The sequence below is a fragment of the Seriola dumerili genome, unplaced genomic scaffold (genome assembly GCF_002260705.1).
Source record: "Seriola dumerili isolate Sdu_G_001 unplaced genomic scaffold, Sdu_1.0 BDQW01001124.1, whole genome shotgun sequence".
Classification (NCBI taxonomy): domain Eukaryota; kingdom Metazoa; phylum Chordata; class Actinopteri; order Carangiformes; family Carangidae; genus Seriola; species Seriola dumerili.
The window spans coordinates 3171290-3177135 of NW_019175379.1; positions in this window are offsets into that span (position 1 = coordinate 3171290).

Genomic DNA, 5846 nt, shown 5'->3' on the forward strand with positions numbered 1-5846 from the left:
TGCCTTTGCTGTGCTCTCTAATTGTGGGGAGCTCCCCGGGCCTCAGCCTGTGCAGCTGTGTGCGCCGCCACCGCTGTGCCGTGACGAGCGTCTCCCTCCCTGTGGCTCGTTTACTGTAAGGTGCGTTTAATTAATCGTCTCTCCCTGCACTCTCTATGCGCTTTTGTGTGCCGGCTGAGCTTCAGAAGTTTGCTCAACCCTCTGCTACTCCTGTTTCTGTTCCCAACAATAACACACGATAAAAAAAACATTCAATTTTTTCCCCCTCATTTCACCCCCCCACTATTTACTTCTCGTCTTTTTCAACCTCTGTGTTACATCTCTGTTCATTTATCATTTGAACTCTGCACTTCATTTTAGTTTTCTCTCCAATTCCTTAATCCTTTCTCTGGTTTTGGACTCGCTCCCTCTCCTTCTCCCCAATGCACATTTAGTTCATTCATCGCTCGGTGGAGCTGTAAAAGGAGCCTTGTCATTTATGGAGAAATTAAATCACACAAACTGGCATTCATCCCAGGCACTGGTGCATGGAAATGATGTCACCATGCATAAGCGTCATCTGGAAAAGTTTGCAATCAGTGTCACTCCGTTGCAAATTAAACAGCGGCGACTTGGAGACAGATCCTTTCAAATTAATATCGAACTCATAATCTCTTTTGAATTTTGTGGTTTTGTCTAGAAGGAGAATCTCTTGTACAGTCTTCATCCACCACATGGCTGCAGCTGGAGAATCCTCCTCTCTATTAGACCATTTCCTGTGCTGGAATGTCATGTAAGGAATCTCAACCACAAACGCCATACCAGAAACCTCAAGGTGCTGTTAATAATTAAGGCCCGAGCACAATGCTCACCTTTCAGAGGATTCTTCATCGCCTCTCACTGACACTGATAATAGCAAGAAAAGTCTTTCTGCCCCGGCAAGAGCGCACACGCCAATCTCGTGTCTTATTTGTCGGCCCGAGGTTACAAGACAGGCGATAGCTTAATGGGTTTGATAGAAAAAAAAAAAATGAATCTGTCCTCATCTTGAGAAACCTTGGCTCTGGCTGAAGAATGAGGTCTGAATGCCAAACAGAAGTCCGTAAAGCAGATAGGCATTCCTCTCCTTCAGCATGACTTGTTTGAAGTAGCGACAGTGCAGACGTGCTGAGAATTGGAGCCACGCTTTGAGCCAGAGCTCGTGTTCACAAAAGTTTTTTAATGTGCCACCAAACCCTCCTCTTGGCTGAGGCAAGGCTCTCCAAACATTCAACGTGACCTACTTCTGACAGCCACACACACACGATACATTTGTCTCTGCAAACATTGTTTATCAATTAACACACACACACACACACACACACACACACACACACACACACACAAAACGTGATCTATTCATCAGGTGCAGTAATGATACAGTGTTCCCATCATCTCTCCATCTCCACTGTGCTTCAGCGCTCAGTTACAGCTGAAAAATCCCCTGTCACCCTTAAATCAGCGTCACCATTCCCTGTTTACAGCTTGAAAGAATCATTGGCACTGTTGTGTTTCAAAACCTGACTGGTGAAAGTCAAGAATTATTCTATTTTAGCAAAAAATTCAACACCTTACCTTATTCCTTTTCAACTCTACTCCTTTTTCTCAGTCCTTCTTCTGTGAAAAATAGTCGTTTTTCTTCTTCTCTCACCTCTTTGTTCTTCCTCTCCCTGCACGCTCACTAAATTTCCCTTGTAAAAGTTGTGAAAGCTGCTGCCTGCAGTGCATCAGTTTCCCAAAAGTCACCTTGGGTCCACACTCTCGCTCACTGTCCTCTTTGTAAAGTTTCCCCTCTTTTCATCTATTTATCTATATATATAGATATATAGATACACTGTATATATATATATATATATATATATATATATATATATATACACACACACAGTATCTTCTCGTACTGCCTCCACTCTGTCACCACAGCGTTCTGCCTCTCATAGCTGTCTGCACACTCTCATCCCCAGTGTTGCCTATCTGGGGACCCAATCAGACTACAAGACCAAATGTCCCTCTCTTTACAATCAGTGGGACGGCCTCCCCCGGCTCCAGTGTAATCCAGCAATCTACAACCTCGGGAATGGGAAGGAGCAGTGGATGGAGGGGTGAAATTATCGCGAGGGGAGGGGGCTGGAATCAAAGAAGTGGGGGTGAAACCAGGAAAGGAAGGGATGGAGGAATGAGAAGAGGGAGACATGAGGTGGTAGATAGTGAGCAGCGGAGGGAAATGCTCCTGCGTGCGGCACAAAGGCAACTCGTTTCAGTTTAGGGTATATTTGCAAGTGAATAAAGTGATGGAAGGGGGACTCGGGAGGAAAACTCAGGAGTGTGTGTGTGATGATTGCCAGGGGGTGCAGGGTCCTTGGATCACTGACCAGCTAAGTAGAAAGCGCAAAAGATGAGGGAGGGGGGACCCACCTTCCCTTCTCATGCCGGTGAACCTGCCCCAATGCATTTTAATGAGGCGGTGTTGTACACCGCTGGATCTGTAGAGGGATTTATGGGCATAGAAGATGAAGCTTTAAACTACATTATATTCCGCTGCTTGCCCAGTCAGAGTCAAAGCAATTAGTTTTCCAAATTGGCAAAAAGATCCTGAAAAATTAGGTGCACGCCAATACACACAAAAAGTGCGGCGGAAGATTAGACATGGTCACGGAGATCTGATCCCTGTTTAGCACTGAGCGAGAAAATAGCAAGTGTTTCATTTAAGCAATCATGGAATTAATGCAGCAAAAAGAGGTTTTCAGAGTTGAGTCCTCAGGAGTAGAGGGACTGGGAAAATGAAATCATATTGGAGATGTACTCAACCATGTTTAAACAGAAATGAGAATATATTACACTGAAACAAGAAGTGTTCTGGGCTGATGCTCAGGTTCTTGTTTTGTATTTTTTTCATTACATCGTCTGAGCTGCTTCCATAATATATTTATGGTCAGAATAACGTGATGGAGCAGCAGATGTAAGCTAGCAAACTTCTGAATTTCTCCAGTATTCATAGCCCACTGGAACGACTTTGCTCTTTTTTTTTTCCACTCGACAGCCCTTTGACTCTCCTTAATCTTCCTGACAGAGTAATTTGGTGTGTTGTACAGCTCTAAAAATACAGATGAAGGCTGTTGTCACCCACCGAGCCAGATGGTCAAAAGGTTGTACTTCTCTATCGGTTCAATATGTTTTTTCTCTCTCCCTCTCTGTCCCTTTCAATATGTCTTCTTTCTCATTTGGCAGGTCATTCTTCTTCACCACTTGCCGCCCCCTCCCTCTCGCCGCTGCCGTCCCCATCGTCTTTGTCTCTTTGAAGACCTGACTGGTTAGCGCCCCAGCCAATCTGTCAGCAAATGCTTGAGTGGACCCCCAGAAAAAAGGCAGGGGCTCCCTCTTTATAGGGGCGGGCCACAGAGAGGGTGGCATTCAGGCCCATTGAACAACACCTTCCATCACTGTGGCAGAGTAGAGGACAATAATTGGCAGAACAAATTGAACCTATAGGGCTTATGGAAGGGTCTCTCTCTGTCTCTGAAGTCTGTTAAGGTGGTAGACGTCGGGAAAACAAATCCTCCGGCCCCCTCACAATGGCCCAGATCCGCCGTAGAAATAGATTGGATACAGTTATGTTCTGCATGTTGCCGGACTTTGGTTCTGTGGTAATATGCAGGATGTTATAGGGACACGGTGCTTTCACGGATCAGATCAAGTACGCCTACTCTTAAGTTTACAGCTGTAGGTTTATAAAGGCCATGACTTGAGTGTCTCCTCAGAGAACCTTTAACTAAGACTTACAACAGACTCTTCAGGAAGGCAGGTTTCATGATTGTTAGAGTTTCATATCCTCTATGGACAAGTAGCTACCTTCTCAATTACCAGTCCATTAACCAGTCTTACATTGTCATTTGTATATATTCTTAAGTACATAATTTTCTATACGTTTGTGGGCTAAACGTCGCAGCTTGACAGAAGATGCGAGTCCATGGGTGAGTCAAGGACTCATGGTTAGGTCAGACATGTCTGTAATACAGGACACAGTTGACAACAGAGATTACAACTAGAAAGTTTCTGGGCTACTGTGCTTGTAGTTTTTTTTTCACTGCTCACAAACTAATTGTTTAACTTGACTAAAATCATGATGGTTTCAGTTGCTTATAGCAACAGCTGGAGTGGAACTGATTTTTCTCAGAATATGCAAAGTAAATCCCAGGAAAACGTTTCATTTCTTTTCATAAAGACAGATGAAAGATGTTAAATAAAAAATTGCATTGGGTTACAAGTGGAACAGAGGCTAGCCTGGACGCGATGTCATGGCTTTAGCTCGTCTAACGTTACATTTCAGATGGCCCACTCTGTCTGAATCTGCACACCTTCATAACAACACCAACGTTTAGCTCGGTATCACTAACTGAGCAGTCAGCCATTCACCAGAGTAATAGGCCACATTTCAAGGGCCTGGAACTGGAGGAAGCAGAAAATCCTCCACTGAATAAACACTCATGACCTGCACTCCCAAGATTGAAAGTTAAATAAGCTCTTAATAGTGTGGTGCATCCAATAGGCAATTAAAAATAATGACAACAGTTACGTGCAGCAGACTTGATGCACACAGCCCAGGACGGTAATACCCTACTTGCCGCCTAGCCTTCTTCACCCTCGCAGCCTTCATATGGAATAACCTAAACAAAATTCAGCCAGTCTCATTCAATGTATCACTTTGCCACCACATCCACCACTAGGGGAAAGCATGAAAGAGGGTTAGGTTTCAGAAGAACGAGATGAGAGAGCGCCAGAGAGAGGGAGCAAAGCCTCCATGTCATCTAAGATAAGAGGAGCAGCTCTCTTTCCTTCTGCCCGAGATTAAAAATGGCATGGAGCAGAACAAGCCTGAGTACAAAGAGCTCTTCTGTGTCTTTGGGGTGCGCAGTCAAGCCTTTTCATGTCTGATTTTGGCTACAGGTCGAAACAAAGGGAAATTAGACGAGGAAGCCATTGTGTCTTTGTTGAAGAGAGATGCACATGTAAGAGGGGGATTTTGTAAACACAAGCCAAGTTCACAACTGAAACTGTAACCTTTACAGTAATTGGTGTAAAAGCCAAAAATAAGATGTTTGGCCATAATTGTGAGACATCAGAATTGGCACAGGGTCGAAAGAGTGAACCGTGACATTAACTGCCTGCCTGGCATCATCTGGCTTCCTGCTTTGTGTGCTCTTGTCTTAGACAAGCTGTGTCTTTCAAGATCCCATTTTCCTGGTGACCTTTTCACCGTCCCCCTCCCACCCCCCACCCCCTCGTGTCTGAGCTACGCTACCTCGGCAGGGTATTGACTTTCACTCCGCCGTGTTAAACTTTGCCATCCGTGTGCGGCTTGTTGCAGAGCCTCCGCTGTGACAAGAGGCGGCATTCAGTTTGGGATAAAAGGCTCCCCGGGCTGTTTGATGCGTATTCCAGCGGGGATAGGCAGGGACTTGGCCTTGATGAGCTGACAGAAGCTGAGGAGACGTGGGGCCTCGGAGCAGCAGGACCACAAACCTCAGGAACAGTGTGCCTCACCCTGATATTTACCCCTCCCTGTTCTGTCATTCCCCATAACCCCTACTCTTCTGTACTGTCCCTGTGACCCTGTCTGTTCTGCTGAATCTGACATGAAAGGCTAAAGTAACTTTTGAAGTAGAAATTAAGGGGGAGCACACACGTTGTGACTGATGCAAGAAACAAACACAAATGCACGCAGAACATGAAATGCCTGCATTATGAATGTATTCTGTCTGCTATGTTATTCCTGCTAAATTATTTACATGTAGCCAACAAAAATGAGCGTAGAAAGAATAAAGGAAAAC